The sequence below is a fragment of the Aulonocara stuartgranti genome, assembly GCF_965226115.1.
Source record: "Aulonocara stuartgranti genome assembly, chromosome: 14".
Lineage (NCBI taxonomy): Eukaryota > Metazoa > Chordata > Actinopteri > Cichliformes > Cichlidae > Aulonocara > Aulonocara stuartgranti.
Window position 1 is genome coordinate 38,290,901 of NC_138950.1, and position 24,908 is coordinate 38,315,808.

The 24,908-nt window shown below is 44.3% G+C and overlaps 1 pseudogene across 1 annotated transcript; it reads right to left on the reverse strand.

Annotated features, from left to right (window-relative positions):
• Positions 1–482: 482 nt before the first annotated feature.
• Positions 483–22,708, reverse strand: LOC309687285 (PHD finger protein 12-like; annotated as a pseudogene). Its single transcript, XR_014280748.1, has 15 exons — positions 22,496–22,708; positions 20,761–21,625; positions 19,151–19,255; positions 17,968–18,420; positions 17,726–17,846; positions 17,504–17,636; positions 17,250–17,409; positions 9,456–9,599; positions 7,926–8,622; positions 6,663–6,775; positions 6,397–6,535; positions 6,187–6,282; positions 4,381–4,463; positions 4,147–4,285; positions 483–1,697 (listed from the first exon to the last, which is right to left on the reverse strand). The product of XR_014280748.1 is annotated as a PHD finger protein 12-like (transcript).
• Between the last annotated feature and the right edge of the window lie 2,200 nt (positions 22,709–24,908).

A 24,908-nucleotide genomic window follows, 5' to 3' on the forward strand; every position in this document is an offset into this window, starting at 1 on the left:
GTCCATTTTTACTTTTTTTTTTTTGTCCTAAAACAAGCCGAGCCCACCAGCATTCTGAATGAACAGTATGATGACCAGGTCCGCGTCGACCTCATTGATAAACTCTTGATTCCAAATGTGCTCTGCCCAATCATAGGCATTGGTTGCTACCGACAACAAGAAATAAAGCAGGGCTGAACCATTTTCTAATAGGGGAGGGAGGATAACGCTATGCAATATATTCATTTTTTAGAATTTATATTCAACGTTCATTGCAGCTAGGCTCAAAGTGTTAATGCTAGCTTATTTTAATAAACAACATGTCATATGCAAACAACTAGGGTGTGGCAAAGATTATTTTAGGGTGGCACATGCCCACCCAATGCCACCCCTGTAGATCCACCCCTGTCAGTACTGAACTTGCTGTCTCAGAAAGTGAAAACCAAACTAGAGCTCAAAGTGGATCTAGAACAAGGCTGAAAATAACAGGCATAAACACTGAGTTTGTTCTTAGAAAATCTTTCTGTATTTACAGGTTTGAACAGACAAGCAGGTACAGACAGAGTGCTTATATACACAGCAGCACAAGATGTTAAAATGAGTGCTAAAACTATACGGTATTTACAGATGGACTACAGCGGAAAGTACAGACTAAGAACAAGTTTTATCACAAAACGTCTGGTACTCTACACAGTATCACAAATTCAATGAGCTGTACAGTTAAAAACCAAAAAATGGCAAATCTACATGAAATCCAATGTTTCTCCAATCGAGAGGCACTGAATTAAAATGTATTTACATTATATATACATGTTATAGTGTATAAGCATGTATGTTTTCATACATATATAGCTACCTGTGGTGCAAAAGCAGCAAAAGAAATTAGAATGTATGGAATTGAATACTACAAAGAAAAAAAAAATGTTTGTGCTAAATGGGCTGACTGACAAAAAGGTTACACCATACATAACTAATATACTGGCAAAAACAAAGATTGAGCCCAAGGAAGTAATGTTTGCTCAAAGTCCTAACGGTCCTAACGGTTACGTCAGTCATTTAAAAGAAAAAAGAAAAAAAGAGATTGTCAATAATACTTCAAGTTCATGCAAAGATATAAACCATTTAAAAAAAAAAAAGAAAAAAAAAGAAGAACTTTTCCCTGTTGACCAACCAGCTGTGCAGCTTTCCCTTCATCGTGACACAGAAGGTGCAAAATAAGAGGGAGGGCGGGGCTTCCTGTGCGGATTATGGAACAGAGTTAGAACGCAGTACGGGCACTTGGTGGGGAGGTACAGTCTCAGAGTCAGCCTCATCCTGGTTGGAAAAGCCGCTTGTTGTGGCAGTGCTGGGTGGTGGTGGTGTGGAGGTGTTAGCGGTGGTGCTGAGGGTGGTGCTGATGACACTGCTGCTGCTGGTGGTGGTGCTTGTGCAACTGGCAGCAGGTGTAGTGGCCTGCTCCTCTTTGGGCTGCTTACTGGCAAACTCAGTGATGCTAAAGACAAATTGGAGGCAGCCCAGTTTGATGTAGCTGCCATGGTGGAGCAGGGCCGTGCCCTCCCAGCCCGCCCCGCTGCCTCCAATTAGACTGGAGCTACTCGCTTTGCAGCTACAAGACGGCTCAGCACCACCCTGACGTTGGCTACTCATCACTCCTCCTACTGGCAACAACCCCACCATGGAGTTGGCTCCCTCGTCCTCTTCCCGTTTCTTACTGCGACCTACGCAAAGAAGAAATGCAGCAGGTCTGAGAAAGACGTCTGTACAGACTAGTGTCACAGTAAACTCCATTAATGTGGAGACAATGCAACCATGAAAAGATTTCACTGATTACATTTTATCCACAAAATAAAAATTAACACTTTGTCTTGAAAATGAGACTAAAATCATGTGGAAAGCTGAACTCTGGCAAACATGTTTTACACTCATCATCTATAAACAGTTTCAGAGAAATCTGATTTAATGCTGTTTCACACTGCAGCTCTTTACTAATCAAACATCTGTCCAAATGATCTTTAATAACAGATTAAGACTGGAAGCTTTATGTGATACAGCAACATTCAGACTTTACATAACGTGGTCTGCCACAGAACAAGTATATCTGACTGTAGGGCTGCTCAATTAATCGAATTTTAATCACGATTACGATCTGGGCTTTCAACGATCATTAAAAATGACTGAGCCGATTATTAGCCCCTCCCTCATTTATCCGCGACACCTTAAAGGCCGGTCCGTGAAAATATTGTCGGGCATAAACCGTCCGTGGCGCAAAAAAGGTTGGAGACCGCTGATTAAGAGGACCCGAGGGAAGCCCGGAAAGCTAAGCAGAAGTTATTTGGAGAGGAGAGTGACTGCCGCTGGTTGAAAAGAGAGGTAAAAAAAAAAACTTCAGTGGTGTTGCACACTATTTTATATTATTTTTTAAAGTCATTGTTAACCCTTTAAAGCCGGTCAGAGCAGCACGCTCCGTGTTGTGTAACTATTTTTAAATCCCTGTAGAACCTGAACCGTGTAAGCTAGCGCAATAATTTGTTTTGCATATGAAACCGGAGGAGTTGTACTTACATCTGATGCCATCAGCTTGTCCTCGGTCACGGTTTCCTTCCACATAAAGCTTTGCAAAAATTGCATAAAAAGCTCTTGCAGGAACAAAAACATAATATTCCAGAAACACGCTTTGCCGATCCGATCAGCTGTTCGTAACACTTCCCACAGTGAAACAGATGTCAGCGCGAACGATCGCATGTCCGCCATTACCTGCCCGAAACCGGAAGTGACGTCATTTTCGCGGAAATTGTAGTTTTTTACTTGTAGGCCTTAAAAGCCTATACTGGTCATGTTTGACCTTTCTGAATAGTTGCTGGGATGCTTAGAACTCGAATTGCACTGCTGGAAATAGTTTATTTTGATGCACATGCTGTTTTCTTTGCAAATTTGCATCATAGGATTGTTTTTTCGTTTTTCCTGCAGTATATAAAAATTGGTGTATCTCCAAAATAAAACTATGAAGACACTCAAAATAAATTTCCTGTGGTGGGAAACTATTTTTTGCAACTTTTTTGTATTTAAAGTTTTGAGGGATAAACCTCTTAAATTTCTCCAAGTAGAAATACATGTAAAAAAACAAAAAAACAAAAACGATTTTCAATTTTTTTGTAGTTTATTGCACTTTTTTGCAATTTATGTAGTTACTATGGACTTAATGCATACATATTATTAAAATATGGGCTATAACAGTTGCATAGCAAATTGAAATGCTCCCACAAACGGCACTACAACATGTAAAAAAAATAATATAAGCTCTGGCGGACTTGGTTCTATAGTAGGTCTTAAAGGGTTAAATAAATATCGTCAAATAATCGCGATCTCAATTTCAGTGAAAATAATCGTGATTATCATTTTTGCCATAATCGAGCAGCCCTATCTGACTGCTCATTTTACACTTTATTTATTTACCTTTCTCATTGCTACAATGCCACATGCACCAAGTTTACCACTGTACTGTACGTTTACTGCATCCTTACTTTTACTTTGAAATTGCAATAGCTAATAATAAGCCAGCCCGTTCTTTCCCATTTGGTGTTTTCTCTACCAGCAGGCTCGCTGGCTAGATCGCCATTATGGATGGAGATGAACTCCAACACCAAACTCGTGGTTTGTTTTTTTCCTGCACTTCAAGCTGGCACTCTAACCAGAACCTACAACAGACGGAGAACTGGTTCTCTACTCAAACTAATTACATGTACCCATTAAGAATGACAAATGTGACCTTGACCACAATTTGGATGAAGAACACTAAAAGCTGACCAATACTGCAGGAGCAGTGTCAGCGTAACAAACAGGACACTGACATTAAGCACATGGGGGGGCTACACTTCCTGAAATTCTAGCCAAACTAAAACTGATTCTTTTCAGTATTAGAGTATAAATTAAAGTATTCCTTTAATTTACAGACGCAATGATGTTATGATTTCTTCACAATTAAAATTTTAACTATTTTAACCAGAACACATACAGATGAGTGGCTAAGTGGAAGAAGATGGATGGATATTCATAAAAGGTTCATACAAAATCTATGAGTGACGACCTCATCAGCAGTCAAAGTCAAACTGGGCACACAGACCTGGGTTCCTTCAAGCCAATCCAAACAGATGACGGAGATGTACTTACGAATGATTCCTTGGACTTTGGCTACCAGGCCACCGGGTGGACATGGTGAGGTCTTCTCAGAGAAATCGCACGAGTACAGGACATTATCCACTGTGGTGCCATGCTCGCTATAGTTCAGAAGCTCATAATGCTTGGTGTTCTGAAGGACGACAAACACACACACACACAATTTACATCTTGGTCACTAACAACCACAGGAGTGCTCTGCAGAGTGATGTAGTTTAATAGCCTCACCTCGTCATAGAAAATACAGGCATGTTTCCCCGATACGTAGTTGCAGTGACCGTAGTTTGTAAGGCACACATCCATGTCAGCACCTTAGAGAAACAGTTAAAGACTTAAACACCCTTTCCCACAACACAAAGAATACAGATTTGCAACATGGATTTTTTTTCTGCAATATTGCCGTGTCAAAATGTATTTTAATGACCTGCACTCCAATGTGACATATTGTGTTTTTGTTCAGTAGTTTTTATTCCACATGGTCCTGTTGTGACCCTCACAGGTCTAAGAACTTACTTTCACAGACAACTTGCTTAAAATACTCCGATTTAAAGATGACGGTACCAACTATCACTCAACCTGACTAATGATGCAGAGATTGGGAGCTAGTACAGGCTCAGTACATTATTATATTATACTCTGTCGTGTACTGCTGCCTGTCGTACAGAAGTACAGTCATGGTTAAAAGGATACCTTCTGTCAAGGTTTACATATTGGGACAAAATAAAAAATCATCTTGTTTTTAGCAGGTCTTGAAATTAAGTCTTGATATATAACCTCAGATGAACTATAAAATATGACATTACTGTCATGTATTTGACAAAAAAGAAGCCAGAATGCAGAATTAGTGTATGAAGCACTAAGCAAACCCTTGTTGCTTCCATAGAAATAAAGATGACAAGTAGCAGGTACATACTGCTGATCAAACACAACTGATTAACTGATTATCAGCACGAGTGACCACCTCTATAAACTCAGAAGCATTCTGGTGTGTGTCGACATAATGCCAAAGAGGAAAGATGTCTTAAAGAATAAATGAGTGCTGCATGTCAGTATCTGAAGTTGCATGAAGCCAGTCCCAAACACGCTCATAATTCTACCATGAGAAAGATTATTCACTATTCAAGTGGAAAACATGCAAGACAACTGCAAAACATTCCCAGGAGTTAAAGTCCAAAAACAGTCACCAAGGATCAGGCAGTGCAATGACTCCAAGCACGTCAGCAAATCTGTCTGGTGGTTCTGCAAGCTGATGAATGATGGGGTGACCATCACACTGCTTCTGCATCACTTCCCAGTTTTATATCTGTAGGAGTGATTAGCTCAGAGCCAAGACACCAAACCAGGGGCCGTGGTACACCTGCTGTGTTGGCAGCTTTGTGTGTCACCAGTAAGACCATCACACAGCTATATCCATTCATGCTAGCTGTTACGGTGCATGTACGTGCTGCAGTATTCTTCTGAACAATAGGTGTTGCCCGTCCTCCAAATCAGCGCTGGTATAGAAGGAGAAGAAGTCAAAGTTGGAAGCCAAGGAATTTTAAAGTTTTTGCCAAGTTTCAAAGTTTCAACATCTCCCTCTGTGAAACCTGTGAACCTCTAAACTTCTGTACTGATATGATGTTAGGATGCCATTAAAAACAGACTTTAACCCAGCTGCAGCAGCAATGCAACAACACACCAGATTATAAAAATGCAGAAGTGCATGACCAGCAGAGATGACAGCTTACAACATGTAACATCAACTTTGCTGTACGGTGACATTTGCCAGGCACCACACAGCAGGTATGATGGGGGCCTACCTATGTTCTACTTCGGTCTTATTAAACTTTAGTCACGAGGCAAGAATATAACCTAAATCAAACATGATTAACTGGAGTTTGGTGAACTGGTATGATTTCAAAAAACTACGTGAGAGCAGCTTTAATGCTGTTCTCCTACGTGAACCTTTCCCCATCACAGATGAAACCTAAGAGTGGCTCAGAGCCAGGGCACAGAATGCAGCAGGGTCAAAGTCACAGCGACTGAATGTCCTACCTGATCCTATGTGTAACGTCCTATAGCACATGCTGACAGCTGCTCCTCTTCCTGTCAGAGGGTAAAAGACCGCTCTGGCTTGCACCTTTTTCTGACCTGGGAGGAGGAGAGTGTAGGTTTTAATAATTACAACAAAACAGCAATCAAACAGCAGAAAAACTGACTTCTTGACAAGTAAACAGACTAAACTGTAGTGCAAAGGTGTCTTACTGTTTGGGTGGGGTGCTGAGGTTTTTGGGGTAGTGCTGGTGGTGGGGGGAGGTTGAGTGCTGGCCACTTTGGGAGCAAAGAGCTGCTGGATCCTCTGATAGGCCAAGAGCTTGATCATCTCTGCATCCAGTGTGTCCAGCTCGATCAATGTGCACAAAAACACAAACACACACAACCGCTAGAAGCTAATTACATCTTCGTGTGTTTCATAGCAGAACACAGCAATACGAAGGCTCTTAAACTGTCACATGTGGCCGCAGAGTGACAAACTCACCCCCATCCTCCTCTTTTCCATCCTTCATGCAGCTGGACAGGTTGGTGATGGAGGGCAGTGTGTTGGGCAGCAGTGAGTCCGTCAGTGCAGGAGCAGCCTTTATGTCTGAGGGACAGGAGAGGAAAAAAGAGACAAACTGATGAGATGAGATAAAAGAAGGACCAGAAAAAAGACAGTTTTTGATAGTTCACTATAAAGGAAAAAAGTGCACAGGAACTATTACTGAGATAGAAGGCAAAGCAAGTTGTATCTGAATAACTTTTTTTTCTTCATAACTCAGTAACTGAAAATAAAATGTGCTCTTAAATGGCCATGTATCCTTTTGGTAAATGGGGCTGCACGACACAAAATATGCAAGAAAACTGTTAGCACCATCGATTATGTCAGCAGTGAGTATTCAATTAATAGCAACAGTAAACATTCAAAAGAGAGAAAACTCAGGTCTTTTAAAATGAACGTTTCATTTGTTTCCACTTTAGAAAATGCTTGTTTTGATAGTTTAACAATACACAGTATCTGCCAAAAGAGCTCAACTCTTTCACTGTATTTACATCCCATATCACAATCACATTTCCACTTTCTTGAAGAAACATTTTCCTAAAGACAAAAACTGATAAATTATTAAAAGTAGAAGTAACAGAATCACAATTTTAAGTGATCTGCCAAATAAAATAAGCTATGCATCCTAGACTGAGGCATGAAATAAAAAGGCCTTCTTCCCATCTGCTTGGAGCTCTTTCTTACATTATAAGGGGAAAAAAAAGAGTTCTGACAGTATTGCATCTCCTGGATGAAGCAGAGTTGGTCAGTGTGCACGCGTGTGAATGCATGTGTGTTAAAGTGTGCGAGTGAATGTGTGTAAGCCTTCAAACAAGCATGTAGTGGCTGCAGTGAAGAAAGGTGAGCATATAACCATTCTCAGTTCTGAGGCCTTCTCTGTGCTTTAATGCAAAACAGACGTTATGAAAGTGGAGATGTTAATACTAATAATAATTCAGCCTAACAGCATGACTATTAACACAATTTCTTAAAGTTAAAAATGTATTTATATTAATTTAAATATGCAAAATAATGTTGCTATAGCCTCAAATTAAATGTTCTCTCATGCACACCATGGCCACCGTTACATGTATAATGAGGAGAGAGTAACATAATGATTACTTGAGTATATTATTACTATTATTATCATCATTATTATTATTAGCTGTATAAAGTGATACATTTAGACTGCAGCTTTGACATTTCTGATGTGTACCTGGAGTAGGTGCTGATCCAAACTTTACTGTGTCGTGCTCCTGGCTGCCTCTAGATGGTGCATCTGTGAAGGAACTGCTGGTGATTGAGGAGGGCTTTTCATCGGTGCTCACACACTCCTCCTGGGGCTCTGTCTGGCTCCTGTGGTTCTGTTGGCCACTGTGGGGCCATATCGTGGGGGCAGTGGGGCAGTTCTGTTGGGCACATGCATTTACAGTGCTCTCGGGTTCCTTCTTAACCGTTTCTGTTCCTATGTGGTTCACCAGTCCAGGGGCAGAAGCTGATGCCGTTCTCCCAGCCTTCAGTCTGTTCTGTAGCTCAGCCTGCCTGCAGGAATCTGAGGCACTGTTACAGTCTACAGGTCCATTGGCTCTGGGAGGCTGAACCAATTCCAGAGGCCCATTAGGTTTCCTACAGTTCTGACATGGTGTCACGGTGCATTTGCAAAGAACTAGCCCTGATGGGCTGTCCTTGGAAAGAGAGGCCCCCTGGGAGTCACTGGGTGTACTGCAAGCTTTAGAGCAGGGGTCAGGGGAAGAAGTCCTTTCTAATGAGGCCTGAGTTTTCATGTCTTCTGATGCTCCACTTGATTGTGTATTTGCTTTCTGCTCAAAGTGCCACTCTGTTGATGAGGCCTTCTGTTTGATGGATAGGTGTCGCATGATACTGCACTGGAGAGCGATGACATCCTGAAGCCACTGTTCAACACAACACATGTATGTTTTTATAAAGAAGCAACCAGCAGTTCTGTTGAGAGGCCCTCCCCTTCATCAAGGATTCATTTATATCACACAAACAAACAGATACCAGAATTTATCTTTTGCTGCAATTTTCAAATTACTCAAAGCTCTACAGTCTGTGAAAAAAACAGACTTTCTAATGCAACTGTTGCAAAGTGCCGTGAAGCAGTTGGTTCAGCTTTCAGAACTTCTGAAACTGAATTTTCTGTTACTTTCTGATAAACACAGTACACAGGATGTGTCAGTGTTTCACTCATCTACACCAAAAATCTAACTCTCTAAAAACTTCTTGTCCAAACTCTCATCCAATCATCCAAAATGAAAAGGAAAGCGATCAATCATCCTTAACCTCCTAGGACCTGGTGTCCACATATGTGAACATCACATTTTGGGTTGGCTAGACCAAAATACTAAATGTTGCTCTACAAAGGCCTGATTTCCACATGCGAGGACGTTATACTGCCACTGTTCTATTGAAATTTAAATCGAATGTCCTCATATGTGGATCTCATTTTTCTCAGAAACAAACATCAGGTAAAAAATAAAATCTGATAATTCTTTGGTTTTACATTCATCAGGTCCCAATCAGCCCAAATAGCAAAGAGAAATTAAAAATGCATGCTATGAAAGAGTTTGGGTCTTAGGAGGTTACGCTGCTCTCCTATTAATCTCACATCCTATTACATCAGATGACACAGATTGTAGCACACAAAAGCCTGTTTTGAGGGAACTATCATTACAATCTGACTTAAAGAACATGTTAGGCAGCTGCTGGTTTCTCTTGTGCCTACCTCCTGCTGCTCAGCCTCTGTGGTGAAATGCTTTGTGGGCTGATGGTCAGGAATGCCACTACAAACCAGCTCCAGCTGGCGCACCCCTGCAGGAAGCAGCATGGGCGGAGGATTCTGGTACTGGGACTTGATGGCATCTGGCACCTGAATAAAAACACTGACTGTTAGAGACAATTTTTTTTTTTTTTTTTGCCTGTCCCGTTTGGCTCTTTTGCCATCAGAATTGTTGTCTAAAGGCAAAGAAAGATGCCCAACGGATTTACTTTACCAAACTGACCATCCCAGCCTTGCCGTAATGGTCCATTTGATTCACCTTTTATTGTTTATTTTATTTTCACTTACTGAATACGGGACAGACTTGACTGGGGGAAAGAAGGGGAGAAAGAAAGAGGGAAAGAGAAACAGCTGAGAAGAGGGACGGGGGAGAAGGGCAAAAGACAAAAACCAACAGGACGGGCAGAGAAAAAAAAATGCATATATCAATCACCTGGATCACCTGCTGAGAAAGAAAAAAGAAAGCAAGCAGAAGAGAACAAGAGTAATAGAATAAACAACATCACAATGATATATGGGAATATGACAGTAAATACTAAATGTTAAACATTATTGTGCAGCACATAAGGTCAACAGAACACAGTGTGCTTTGAGGTAGGAGCCAAAAAGGGTGTAGTTTGTGGGTGTGATCACCCGTGTGTACACCTGTGAGCATGGACGCGCTTGTTTTTTGTTTTTTAAAAGGTTCCTTCATGTAATGATCTGCTCGAGGGTGTGGGGGGGCCACAGCCCCGTCCTCCAGGGCGTGAAGCAGGTGTGGAGGAGATCAAAACTCCAGACATCCAGAGGCCCCCAGAACACAAGAGACCAAGGAAGACCAACAGAGGGGCAGCCGCGCCACTGTCCCGGAAAGAGCTGAGGAGAGTCCCAGATGAGGGCTCACTCAGCAGCCGCGGAGCAGAAGCCAGGGGGAGTTGCAGTGACGCGCCCGTGAGCTCCGCCGGCAGCCAGCTGCGCCTGAGTGACCGAGCCCCAGGCCGAGAGGCCGGGGGCACCCCACCTCCGAAGTGGCCCGAGCGAGCCCCAGGCTCCAGGCCCCGATAAGCGGCCGCCAAGGAGTGAGCCGGTGTGTACCTGGACGCCCATCCCCGGACACAAAGAACCACCAACGCACCGATGTCTGAGGGGGTCCGCCACTGGCAGGGGAAGTGGTGGTAGGGGGAGATAGGCCTCCAAACCTTGGAGGGCCTGAGATGTCCCCAGAGAGGTGGCGTCTGACACCCAACCTGACATATAGACACAGACATACAGGCACACAGATACAAACATCCATTCCCACCCTCATGCTCTCATATGCACTTACTCCACACTCAACCAACGTGGAGACAGACATAAAGAGACGCTGTACACACGATCACACTCCCCAAGCGTACTCTACAAACCGGGTCTAGGTACCCTTGCCCCTGGAGGGGGGAACTGCACCCAGACCCAGGTGGTGTTTCCCTTTTCCCTGCGGTGGGGGGAGGCAGACCGCCCCGACTCCGCAGCAGCAGGAAGGCTCCACACTCCAGACCGCAGTCGGACGGCCAACTCCTCCTCCTAGTCCTAGCCCCCCTGCTCCAGCAGGTCGCAGAGAATGGGGGTGAGAGAAGACTCCAAACCTCCCTCCACCCGCTCATTGTAGTGTTGATGCATGTGTGTTCTAAGGTGCATTTAAAACCCAGGAGGGCTTGGAGCTACCTGCCAGAGAGCAGCAGGTAAGCGCATGGTCCCTCCTGCTAGCCCTCAATGTCTACGTGTATTTAAAATTGAGAGGTGGGCAACGATGCCAGGGGTGGGGTGTACACCCTGATGGTAATTTGGACTCCGTGTATCGTGCCCACCCCCAAGATCCTATATGTATGTGTAATGAGAGTGTGAGTAATGTGAATGTCTAAGTTGTGGGATAAAATTGAGGCAGAGGCAGCCAGAAGGGGACAGAGGGGGGTAGCCTCCTCTGCACCCTGGTGACATACCCCTACTCCAAGGCCCTGCATGTGTGGGTGGTTGTGGTGGAGCGGGAAGAGGGAGGCAGCTGGAGATGGGGAGGGAAGGAAGGGAGGGGCAAGTGACCCCTCCCTGGGGCGAGCTCCCCCGCTGACCCCAGTAGGCACCCCCATACTCCGCGACCCGCCAGGGAAAGGGGGCCCAGGCCCATCCAGACTGGGCCCAGTGCAGCAGCGCCGCCCGGCCCCACAGAGCCCGGGACAGTCCACCCAACCCCACCACAGAGAAAACTGCACCCACCCCACCATCCACTCATCTTCCAGACTACATAAGACAATAAACACCCAGGCTGAGATCTTCCTCCACCTCTCCTGTATCTCCCCCTCCTGCAGAGAGAGCTCCTGAGGAGAGGAAAGCTCCTGCAAGATGTGACAATCTCCCCCACCAGTTGAAGAGCCCCCCAGGTGGCTCGACGCACCGGCGGCACCCTGCTCCAGGGCTGGGCCCCCATGCACCCACCCGCCCACAACCCCGGCAACACACCAACCAGGACCCAAGCCCCCGAGGCCCGGTCCGGGTCCCAGCCCAGAGACGGAGCGCCCCCAGAACCTCACGCCCATCCCGGACCCACCCAGGGGCAGCCAGGCTACCAGGTCAGTAACCCACGTCCGTCAGCACAGACCCTCCCCTAGCCCCGCTGCACGCAGCCGCGAGGAAACAGTCACCTGAGAGCCAACAGAGCCCCTAACCGGACATGACCGCTACCCCGGGTTGAGCCCCCCAAGGAAGATGCCTCCGGGGAACCCCCCCGACGCCCTAAGCCTGTCCCTACCCCCACACCAATCACAACAGTGAAGGCGGGACCAAACTATGACCCCCCACCCCCACTAGGTGATGGAGCTGATCAAAGGAGCCCAGAGCAATTGATCTGATGTGGTGGCAGAGGCTGTATCAAGACTAATGTAATCTAATAGATAATTTCTATATTGGTTAGAATTAAGATTATTTTTATTTTTCCAGTTCATGAGGACTGTTTTCTTGGCTATGCATAGGGCAGTGAAAACCATATGGGCGATATTCTTTTCTGAAGTGACATTATCTAAGCTGCCCAGTAAACACACTAAGGGGGAAGTTGGAATGTTACATTTCAGACACTTCGATAAGTCTTCACATATCTCGCGCCAAAACTTCTGAACTGGTGGACAGAACCAAAGAGCGTGGATATAATTGTCCGGTGAATTGGTTTGGCAGTGTGAGCAGTTGTTGGTAGACGTAAAGCCCATCTTGAACATCCGATGACCTGTATAGTGCATTCTATGTAATATTTTGTATTGAATTAATTGAAGACTGGGATTTCTAATTAGATGAAAGGTTTTTAAGCAAATCTGAGACCAGAAGTTTTGGTCTAAGTTAACTGATAAATCCGCTTTCCATTTTGCAATAGGAAGTGATATTGATTCATCTGTTTTAGAAAGCATTCTGTATATTTTGGATAGTAATTTGGGGGGGTTAAGAGTAAGAAATTGAACCACACTTGGTGTTAGAGACAATTTAACACTTTCTAGCAAATTAACCAGTACGTTCAGATGTGTCTAAACATAGCATCACTTCATATACAAGTGCACAACTGCTTAAATTTCAGAAGCTGAAAAAAAGACAGTATGTCAGTATCTAGGTAGAGCAGGGCGATATGACCAAAAATATTTCAATCAATCAATCAATCAATCAATCTTTATTTATAAAGCACTTTTCATACAGAAAAAATGTAGCACAAAGTGCTTTACATAGTTAAAAGCAGCCCACCCCACCCTCCAACTCACTCCCCACACTCTCAATACACATATATCCCCCCACCCACACACACATACACACACGCACACACTTAAAGAGTAAAAATTGGGCTGGGCTCGCATGAGCCAAGTGAGGAAACATTATAACAGAGAGCCGTCTGCACCGGGAGCCGGTCACAGGCACACAGCAGGAGGGAGGCCAAGGAGCCCCCCAACCAGGCTGAGAGGACCCCAGAGACCCAGCAGCCACGGTCAATAACAGCCCCGGTGCAGAGAGCGCCCTCCGAGGAAACACTGGAGATATGACGCAATACAATATATACAGGGTAAAATGATAAAATAAATAACAACAGGATACAATATAAATATAAATATAAATAGAGTAAGAAGATTAAAAAATGAATAAGAATAAAATCAAAAAATATTAGGTAAATCCTAAATTAATAATAGAATAACAGGATAGAATAAATAAGCATAAAAAATAAATAAACGCTAAGTAAAAGCTAAATTAAAAAGGTGGGTCTTGAGCCTGTTCTTAAAACTTATCACAATATACATTTGAAAATTTGCGATAACTATATAATTGACACTAGACAAAACACTTTACAACTCCTCAACTTTATTAGTGCAAAGAAAACCCCATCAATGTATTTTCACTTAATCAAGCAGCTGTTTTTTATGTGCATTAAAGTTATATAAAAATGTAACAGTGCAAATGCAAATTCCTTGCTGACAGTTTAACCAAAAAGACATTTCCAGTGGAAATTGGCCGACATATCCTCAGCATAACCATGTATAATATCCACAAAACTTAAGAGGTTATACACACAGTGTACGGTAATATTATGTTGAAGCACAGTACATATCACTCCGTGAGGCTCCTGCCTACGACAGCCGTAACACTCCGACAATCCATCAAGCAGTGCAGCTTCGTAGCTTAGCAAAGTTGTACTGAAACATTTGACAGATTTTCGAGCGCCGTGTACATAAAATCGTTTCGAGGTCAGTAAACACAACCAGAATTCATACATAAGGCGCACGGGATTATAAGGGGCACTGTCTATTTTGAGAAAAATCAAAGGATTGATTTTAAGTGTGCCGTATTTTCCAAAAAACACGGTAATAACGTCGGCCCGCTAGCATGCGCTACCAAAAATAGTGCTTTGTTGTGTATCTGAGGTACGAAAGCTAAACCAGTTCCACCACTGAAGTTGAAATTATTTTTTGTTACAGTGCTCCATTTTAAACCAACATTAAGACAAGACAGACAATACGCTAACTAAGAATAGTACAATATATACATATATATACATACATACATACATAAGTCACTTATAAATAAATAGTTGGAAAAGAAACATGTGTAGTTGTAGCAGCAAACAGTGTGTTAAGTGGATGCGTTGTACAGGGAGATGGCCACAGGCAGGAATGATTTCCTGTGTCGTTCAGTGGTGCTTTTCGGTAATCTCAGTCTCTCACTGAACGAGCTCCTGTGACTGACCAACATGTCATGGAGTGGGTGGGAGGTGTTATCCAACATTGTCTTTATCTTGGACAGCATCCGCCTCTCCGACACCACCTTGAGGGAGTCCAGCTCCATCCCCACAACATTGCTGGCCTTACGGATTAGTTTATTAAGTCTGTTGGCATCTGCGACCCTCAGCCTGCTCCCCCAGCATGCAACAGCATAGAGGATCGCACTGGCCACCACAGACTCATAGAAAATCCTCAGCATTTTCTGGCAGATGTTGAAGGACCTCAGTCGCCTCAAAAAATAGAGACGACTCTGGCCCTTCCTGTAAAGTGCTGTGGTGTTTTTAGCCCAGTCCAGTTTATTGTCAATGTGTACTCCAAGGTATTTATAGTCCTCCACAATGTCAACACTGAGCCCCTGGATTGAAACAGGGGTCAAGTGTTTCCTGGTCTTCCTGAAGTCCACGATCAGTTCCTTGGTCTTTGCCACGTTGAGCTGCAGATGATTCTGCTCACACCACGTGACAAAGGAGTCGACCACAGCCCGGTACTCTGTCTCATCATCCCTGCTGATGCATCCAACCACCGCAGAGTCATCAGAAAACTTCTGAAGATGGCAGGTCTCTGTGCAGTGGCTGAAGTCTGTGGTGTAGAGGGTGAAGAGGAAGGGGGAGAGGACAGTCCCCTGTGGTGCCCCTGTGTTGCTAATCACCTTGTCAGACACACACTGTGGGAGACGTACATATTGTGGGCTTCCTGTCAGGTAATCAACAATCCAGGACACCAGAGAAGCATCCACCTGCATCGCTGCTAACTTATCACCCAGGAGGGTCGGCCTGATGGTGTTGAAAGCACTGGAAAAGTCAAAAAACATGACCCTCACAGTGCTCGCCGGCTGGTCCAGATGGGTGTAGACACGATTGAGCAGGTAGATGATGGCGTCCTCTGTTCCGAGACGAGGCTGATAAGCGAACTGAAGAGGATCCAGATGTGGTCTTACTATGGGTCGCAGCTGGTCCAGGATGAGCCTTTCCAGGGTCTTCATGATGTGGGAGGTCAATGCCACGGGCCTGTAATCCTGGGGGCCACTGGGACGAGGCGTCTTTGGTACAGGGACGAGGCATGATGTCTTCCACATCACCGGGACCCTCTGCAGACTCAGACTCAGCATAAACAGTTTATGAAAGACTCCACACAGCTGGGGGGCACAGGTCTTGAGGACAAGGGGACTCACTCCGTCTGGTCCAGCAGACTTGCCTGAGTGAAGTCTCCTCATTTGCATCTCAACCTGGTATTGAGTGAAGGTGATGGGTGGGGGAGGGGTGTCAGGAATCTCACAGGAGGCAACATGTGAGGAGAGAGGCTGGCACAGTGGTGTGGCTCTGGATTCCAGGCTGACTGCAGGTGAGGTTGTGGGGGTGGGAGCAGACACTGTGGTGTCGAATCTATTGAAAAACAGATTCAACTCGTCGGCTCTATTCTCACCTCCCTCAGCTCCCCTGCTGTTGGTTGGCCTGAATCCAGTGATGGTCTTCATGCCCCTCCACACCTCTCTCATGCTGTTCTGCTGGAGTTTCCACTCCAGCTTCCTCCTGTAATTGTCCTTAGCCTCTCTGATCTTGTCCTTTAGTAACACCTTGCACGTTGCCTGGCGGAAGGATCGGGGTTCAAGAGTGGTATGTTGGTCACATGTCCGTCCGCCAGGCAACGTAGTCCCGTACGAAGTAGCGCGAAAAACAAACTTCAAAGTAGCGCTACGCATTCAGCGGGAGGCGTGGATGACGAGCGGCGATAAACTTGCGAAAAGCAAGTTATGCTCAACTCCACCGGTGGATTCTGACAGCGTGGAAAAGTGTGAAAACATCCACGATCACCAACGGATTTTGCTGCATGATGGAGAGGACACTGCCACGGCCCTTCTGAGGGTGTTCGACTCTGACACTGACAACGAGGATTTCTTTGGTTTTGAAAGTGACAACGAAGGAGAGAAGCGGAGAGTGGATGACGAAGCCATCCTGAGCCTGTTTGTATCCGACACTGGAGAAGAGGACTTTGGTGGTTTTAGAGCGCAGGAAGAAGAGAAAGATGGTGAATGACTGACTTTTCTTCTTGTTAAAGCCGTGTCGCTGCACCTGAGCCTAAAAGGTAGTCTGAATCTATTTTTCTGGTGTGCTGTAGGTTACTGTTATGTACTACATGTGCAAATATGTACCCATAACTTGTTTTTCAAAATATTAATAAAAGGGGTGTGTCTCCAAACAGCCATCTCTTTCCTGACAATTCCCTTTGTGCATATTCTCTTACATATGATAAGTCAACATTGAAACACCTGCGGCTTTTAGTCAGGTGCGGCTAATGTATGTACAAAACAGGATTTTCCCCTGATTTTAGCTTGTGCGGCTAATATTCAGGTGCGCTTTGTAGTCCGGGAAATACGGTATATTATTAAAGCCATTCATTTCCTAGATCTCCACCTGTGTTCCAGTGGCCAAGAAAAAACGATTATATGAAATCCAACACACTGCACCGTCACACTGAGACGTACGTCTACCTTGATGGTTTTCTTGTTGCGCTGGTGAGTGGTGGTTGGGAGCATTTTGTCGATGTACTCTACGCAGGAAGTCCAACTTAACTGCGTGCTGGGACATCCTGTCCTGGAACTGATCGAAGAGCTGACAGCGGCTGGACAGGCTGAGGCTCCTCTGATTCAGCTGCATAGCAAACAAAAATATATCAATAAAAATTTACATCAATAAAAGGAAAGGGAAAGCAGCTTTAGCTTAGAATCAGCACAGTGCATCTTACTACTAAGTGCTCCACATGGTTTGGACACATCCATTTGCCGGCAGGTAAAGCTGTGAGTGGAGGGTCCAGACAGTCCATGTGGAACAGGAGGGGACAGTAATCGCACTGGATCAATGGAGCCAACCTGCAACTCCTGAGAGACCAAATAAATAGAATTAGTACCTGCTGTCATCACTTCAGGGCTTCGTCTACCTCTTTGCACTGTGCTCCAGAACTCCTGACCTGTTGCATGAAAAGCAGATTTTGACTGGCAAAGGGACTAGACCATTGGGATCCAGTTCATGCTGAGGCCGCCTGAAGGGCTTTCCAAGCAGCTCTTCTTTTTTCCTCCGTTTACTGCTGCCTAGAAATCCAAACAAAAGAGCAACATTGAAGAAACAGTCTAAATTGCATATATAAAGAGGTATTTTAAACTTAGGGTGCTGAAAGAAATCATATTTTGGTGGTCATTATGACTGACTGACCTGGTAGTGCAGTGGTGCACGTGAGCTCACTCGGCAGCTGAAACTGAGTGGGGTTTCTCTCCATAGCAGCCGCTATTAGGAGCTGAAAGGGCCTCTTGAGGAGTCGCGGGGTCGGAGCAGAAACTGTAGAACTCTCGAGCTCTGCACCCTGAACTTCATCCTCAGGCTCTGCTGCCTCCTCCTCTCCATCGTTCTGCTCCTCTGAGGGGGTTGGGGTGGATGAAGTGTTGGAATTTGTCCAGGTTAGCTGCTTAGCCTGCTGCTGGTTCTGCGGTCCAACAGTTGTACCTGGGCCACTCGTAGACAAGGGCCTGCAGCTCCGGCCCCCGGAGGAAGACCCTCAAGCCGCAGTGGGCCAGCGTTGAGCTCCAGTTTCATGGCTGGAGAAGCAGAGCGCTTGGAGGAGGATTTCTCTGGCAGGCCGCTGGTCTGTTCAGACTTCTGTTCTCTTTTCTGTACATATTCGCAAACAAAACCCAAACACGGATTTAAAAAGCCATCTCTTGACCCTGCTGTCTTAGCAAATTATAGATGAATCTCTAATCTTCCTTTCATCTCAAAAATTCTTAAAAAAAATAATTTTTAAAAAGCTAACAGATCAAACTAAGGGCCCTGGTACACCTGCTGTGTTGGCAGCTTTGTGTGTCACCAGTAAGACCATCACACAGCTATATCCATTCATGCTAGCTGCTACGGTGCATGTATGTGCTGCAGTATTCTTCTGAACAATAGGTGTTGCCCGTCCTCCAAATCAGCGCTGGTATAGAAGGAGAAGAAGTCAAAGTTGGAAGCCGAGGAATTTTAAAGTTTTTGCCAAGTTTCAAAGTTTCAACATCTCCCTCTGTGAAACCTGTGAACCTCTAAACTTCTGTACTGATATGATGTTAGGATGCCATTAAAAACAGACTTTAACCCAGCTGCAGCAGCAATGCAACAACACACCAGATTATAAAAAGCAGAAGTGCATGACCAGCAGAGATGACAGCTTACAACATGTAACATCATCTCTGCATCCAGTTTGTCCAGCTCGATCCCTGCACACACACACACACACACACACACACACACACACACACACACACAACCGCTAGAAGCTAATTACATCTTCGTGTGCTTCATAGCAGAACACAGCAATACGAAGGCTCTTAAACTGTCACATGTGGCCGCAGAGTGACAAACTCACCCCCATCCTCCTCTTTTCCATCCTTCATGCAGCTGGACAGGTTGGTGATGGAGGGCAGTGTGTTGGGCAGCAGTGAGTCCGTCAGTGCAGGAGCAGCCTTTATGTCTGAGGGACAGGAGAGGAAAAAAGAGACAAACTGACATTGAATATGACGGCCCAGCTGTGTAAGTGTTTCAGTGTCTAAAAAGTCACTCCAACTGGTTGATACACTTGCAAAATTTCTACAAAAAGACTTCATTTAACACACTTCAAAGAGTCACGAGAACTTGTTGCAACATTATTTCATCTCCTTTAACTATCATGAGTGTGTTTGGGGTTTTGGGAGTCAAGGATCCCAATAAAAATCAACAGCACATCTTACTGCTGTGTCTACTGCATGAAGAGTTACAGCAAACTGACAGAAGCACTGTTATCAGAAGTAATTTCTGAGCACACCAATGTCCACTTTTTTCCCAGTTAATGCCAGTCGTTTATCTGGACCTCTCTCCTATCACATCGAAAATGAATCAAAACTCAGAACCTCCGATCGATACGGTCTTGCCCATGTCAGTTATTTTGGTTTGTAAAATCTGTCAATAGTCCACCCATGATTTACTGTCCCCTTTGAGACAGACATGTATGTTGTCACCTGACACTGCTCTGTCCAGTCTGTGGCAAGTAAACGTAAAGAGATGTCAGATACCAAGTCAGCTTCCCACCTGAGCAGTCTGTACCAAATAAAAATGCTGTTTTTTGTCTTACTCTTAGTAAACTAAATAAATAATTCACTGACCAAACACCATCCACTCTGATAATTTTGCATCTGCTGGTGAAAGAAACTGATCTGACATCAGTGTTAAGTTAACAAGCTCTATGTGACAAGCTCTAAAGAGTCATGCATTAAATGAAACAGCAGGAGTATTTCTTGTAATCAAATTACTCGATGAATAGTTGCAGCCCTGGCTAGTACTACAGGCAGAAACAACAAGCCTGTATGATGACTTTAGAATTACAAGTTTAGTTTACTTTAATTACTGTTAAACTACAGTGTTATGTTTTTACTTGTACTTACAATTTCCAGAGAAAACACTAAAGGCTGTTTTTGTGCTTAGATTTAACTCGTGCTGTGTCACTAATATTGCACTGTAATACTATTGGTACCATAGCAGTGACAATGGATTCACACTTCGGTCATCTGTCACCATCCCAGAAATGTACTAGTCAGTACTAATACAATAGAATTATGCAATTCTCAATACCAAAAAAAAAAAGATCATCCCATGTACATAAAGGCTGCCAACCGACACACTGCTCAAAACCCCCACAACACCTCCTCCAAGTGGTGAGCACATGGGGGGTGGGCCTATGTCATCTCTTTAGCCTGTACACAGCCAGACTGCATGGGCTAAAACACAGTCTCTGGTTAGACTCCCTTGAGCTCTTCCCCAGGCCTGGCTCCAGGGTGGGGCCCTCGTAATCACTATGGTTACTGTACATTATCTCTTACACTTTAAAGTATTATTAGAATAAATTATTATTATTATCATTATTACTATTATTATCATTATTATTATTATTAGCTGTATAAAGTGATACATTTAGACTGCAGCTTTGACATTTCTGATGTGTACCTGGAGTAGGTGCTGATCCAAACTTTACTGTGTCGTGCTCCTGGCTGCCTCTAGATGGTGCATCTGTGAAGGAACTGCTGGTGATTGAGGAGGGCTTTTCATCGGTGCTCACACACTCCTCCTGGGGCTCTGTCTGGCTCCTGTGGTTCTGTTGGCCACTGTGGGGCCATATCGTGGGGGCAGTGGGGCAGTTCTGTTGGGCACATGCATTTACAGTGCTCTCAGGTTCCTTCTTAACCGTTTCTGTTCCTATGTGGTTCACCAGTCCAGAGGCAGAAGCTGATGCCGTTCTCCCAGCCTTCAGTCTGTTCTGTAGCTCAGCCTTTTTCATGTCCCCTGATGTTCCACTTGATTGTGTATTTGCTTCTCAAAGTGCCACTCTGTTGATGAGGCCTTCTGTTTGATGGTGTCGCATGATACTGCACTGGAGAGCGATGACATCCTGAATCCAGCTGAAACTGAGTGGGGTTTCTCTCCATAGCAGCCGCTATTAGGAGCTGAAAGAGTCTCTTGAGGAGTCGCAGGGTCGGAGCAGAAACTGTAGAACTCTCGAGCTCTGCACCCTGAACTTCATCCTCAGGCTCTGCTGCCTCCTCCTCTCCATCGTTCTGCTCCTCTGAGGGGGTTGGGGTGGATGAAGTGTTGGAATTTGGAGTCCCAGGTCGGCTGATTGGCCTGCTGCTGGTTCTGCGGTCCAATAGTCGTACCTGGGCCACTCATAGACCAGGGCCTGCAGCTCCGGCCCCTGGAGGAAGACCGTCAAGCTGCAGCCGGCCAGCGTTGAGCTGCAGCTCCACGGATGGAGAAGCAGAGCGCTTGGAGGAGGATTTCTCTGGCAGGTCGTTGGTCTGTTCAGACTTCTGTTCTGTACATAGACACATAAAAAAACCAAACACTGATTTAAAAAGCCACCTCTTGACCCTGCTGTCCTACCTAGTTAGAGGCGAATCGCCAAACTTCCTTTTATCTCAAAGATTCTTGAAAAAATAATTTTTAAAAAGCTAACAGATAATTTTCAGAGGAATGGCTTATTTGAACAGTTTCAGTCAGATTTCAGAGCTCATCACAGCACAGAAACAGCTTTAGTGAAGGTTACACATCATCTTCTCATGGCCTCAGTGCAGCGTTCAAAACTTTTGACCGTAATATTTTATTAAAGCAATTAGAGCATCCTATTGATTTCTGCAGTGGTTTGTATCATATTTATCTAAGGTTAATTATGGATGTGCTAGGACCAATTCTGTTTACAATTTAAATGCAGTATCATCAGAAGGCATAGCATACATTTTCACTGCTATGCAGAGGACACCCAACTTTATTTATCTATGAAGCCAGATAACACACACACACACATAAAGACCTGGATGGCCTCTAATTTTCTGCTTCTAAATTCAGATCAAACTGAGGTTATTGTACTCGCCCTGAAAATCTTAGAAATATGGTATCTAACCAGACTCTTACTCTGGATGGCATTACCTTGGCCTCCAGTAACGCTGTGAGGAACCTTGGAGTCATTTTTGACCAGGACATGTCCTTCAACGCACATATTAAACAAATATCTAGAACTGATTTCTTCCAATTCCAATCTTTGTGTAATATCTCTGAAATAAGAAATATCCTGTCTCAGAGTGACGCTGAAAAACTACTTCATGCATTTATTACTTCTAGGCTGGACTAGATGTTTTCTAGTATTTTGGGACATCATTTTAGAGACAGAACATTACTTTTTACTTACCACATTGTTCATTCTCGCCAATGTCTGAGATGCAGAAGATGATAATTTACACTTTGCACTGTCTTCATGGATTATTGGTTCATTTTACGCAGATTACATAATAAAGTCAGTCTTGTAGTCCTTGCAGTCATATCAAACACACAGGCCAGCACCAAGAAATAAAGAAAAGTGCAAGACGCACTGAAAACGCTGACCTGTGTATCTCAATAAAAAAAAAAACCTATATACATATGTACAGAAATAACTCCTCAGACTAGCCGCATCATGATGGTCTCTGTGTAAGATGGAGAGGTGTTTCCAGCCTTTCCAGACACATCGCAGACATGAGGAGTTAGAAAGTTTGCTCCAAAGCACAAGGAAACATCCATATGTAACATCCATGTTCCATATGTCCAGGAAAGGCTTCATTGCTGATCACAGCCGGAGACGTTTCCTTGGTGGAGTGGGGCTCCTGCTGCTGCTCTCCTCCTCTGCAGGCTTCCTCTTTGCACCCTGTGTAAACCTCTTCAGAAACTGGCAGAGCACCGACATGATTACTCTGCCGTCAGAGGTGTAGTCCGTAACTCTCCATCGATTTGTCATTTCCCTTTCCTCTGTGCAATACACAGTGGAAATGACTCTGGTGATGGTGTCGCCATCGACATCCAGGGTGCAGACGCAGTTCCTCTGATCTGCCTTGAGGACAGAAAGATCTGCTTTCTCTGGAAGCAGAGGTGTGAGGAACCATGAATGGAGGTGGGACCCTGCAGGCAGCACCATTAAACCAGCTGGTGAGTTGGTAGGAGGAGATGGAGTGGTGTTCTCCAACTGGCTCTCTGGCACATGGGTGAAAGGTGTCGTCAGCAGCAGTTTGTTAAAGAATCCCCTGAAGGCAATATAAGGAAACGCCTTCGTCCCCGTAACCAGGTTGTGGTTTAACGAGAGGACCAGATTTTTCATAGAGTCCACATGGCTGGGGCTCAAAGGACGGTTCCTCAGGTTGGAGATTAACATCTGGCGTACGCTGACAGGACTCACCAGCTCAGCTACGAGAAAACAAAAAGATCATCTGTGTTAATCGTGACATAATCAGACAAATTACGGATTTAAATGTCAAAACATGGCTTTATATCATCATATGCTATTTCTACACATAGACAATGAGAGGCCCGCAGCAGAACTCACTCTTTATGAAAGCCTTAAGATTGGTAGAAGGTGAGAAAAATGGCTTTGCACTGTAAATGACTAAATTTCATGTTTTAAACCAAAGATCACAGCACCAAACTCTGCTTGTTAGCATGTTTAAACAGTAAAAATGTCCTGCTGATAGAATTCATTTGCAAATTCACATTTTAGCTGCATGTAAATTAAAAATGTACAGCTCATAGTAAAGAATAACTTTGTGTGTTCTTGGTGACTGTGAACAACATTTCATGATAAATGAATGTCATCCATAATATTTGTGAATTATGGACACATTGTCAGTAAGGCTGCATAGAGTTTCAGTGATGTTTAATAATGAATTCATGTTCAGCACTTATTCTTACTTTATTTAAGCATCAGTCTGTTGGAAATAAAACAGCTAAAGTCAGGTGAGAAACCTCCAACCTGCTTATTGCATGCACACAGTTTCAATTTCTCACCGAGCACATAACATACATCTGGACACCTGTACAGACACGGCAATACACAATGCACTCACATAAATATGATATACTTTTTTTTTTTTTTTTTTGCCTGTCCCGTTTGGCTCTTTTGCATCAGAATTGTTGTCTAAAGGCAAAGAAAGATGCCCAACGGATTTACTTTACCAAATTGACCATCCCAGCCTTGCCGTAATGGTCCATTTGATTCACCTTTTATTGTTTATTTTATTTTCACTTACTGAATACGGGACAGACTTGACTGGGGGAAAGAAGGGGAGAAAGAAAGAGGGAAAGAGAAACAGCTGAGAAGAGGGACGGGGGAGAAGGGCAAAAGACAAAAACCAACAGAATGAGCAGAAAAAAAAAAAAAGAAAAAAAAGAAAAAAATGCATATATCGATCACCTGGATCACCTGTTGAGAAAGAAAAAAGAAAACAAGCAGAAGAGAACAAGAGTAATAGAATAAACAACATCACAATGATATATGGGAATATGACAGTAAATACTAAATATTAAACATTATTGTGCAGCACATAAGATCAACAGAACACAGTGTGCTTTGAGGTAGGAGCCAAAAAGGGTGTAGTTTGTGGGTGTGATCACCCGTGTGTACACCTGTGAGCATGGACGCGCTTGTTTTTTTTTAAAAGGTTCCTTCATGTAATGATCTGCTAGAGGGTGTGGGGGGGCCACAGCCCCGTCCTCCAGGGCATGAAGCAGGTATGGAGGAGATCAAAACTCCAGACATCCAGAGGCCCCCAGAACACAAGAGACCAAGGAAGACCAAC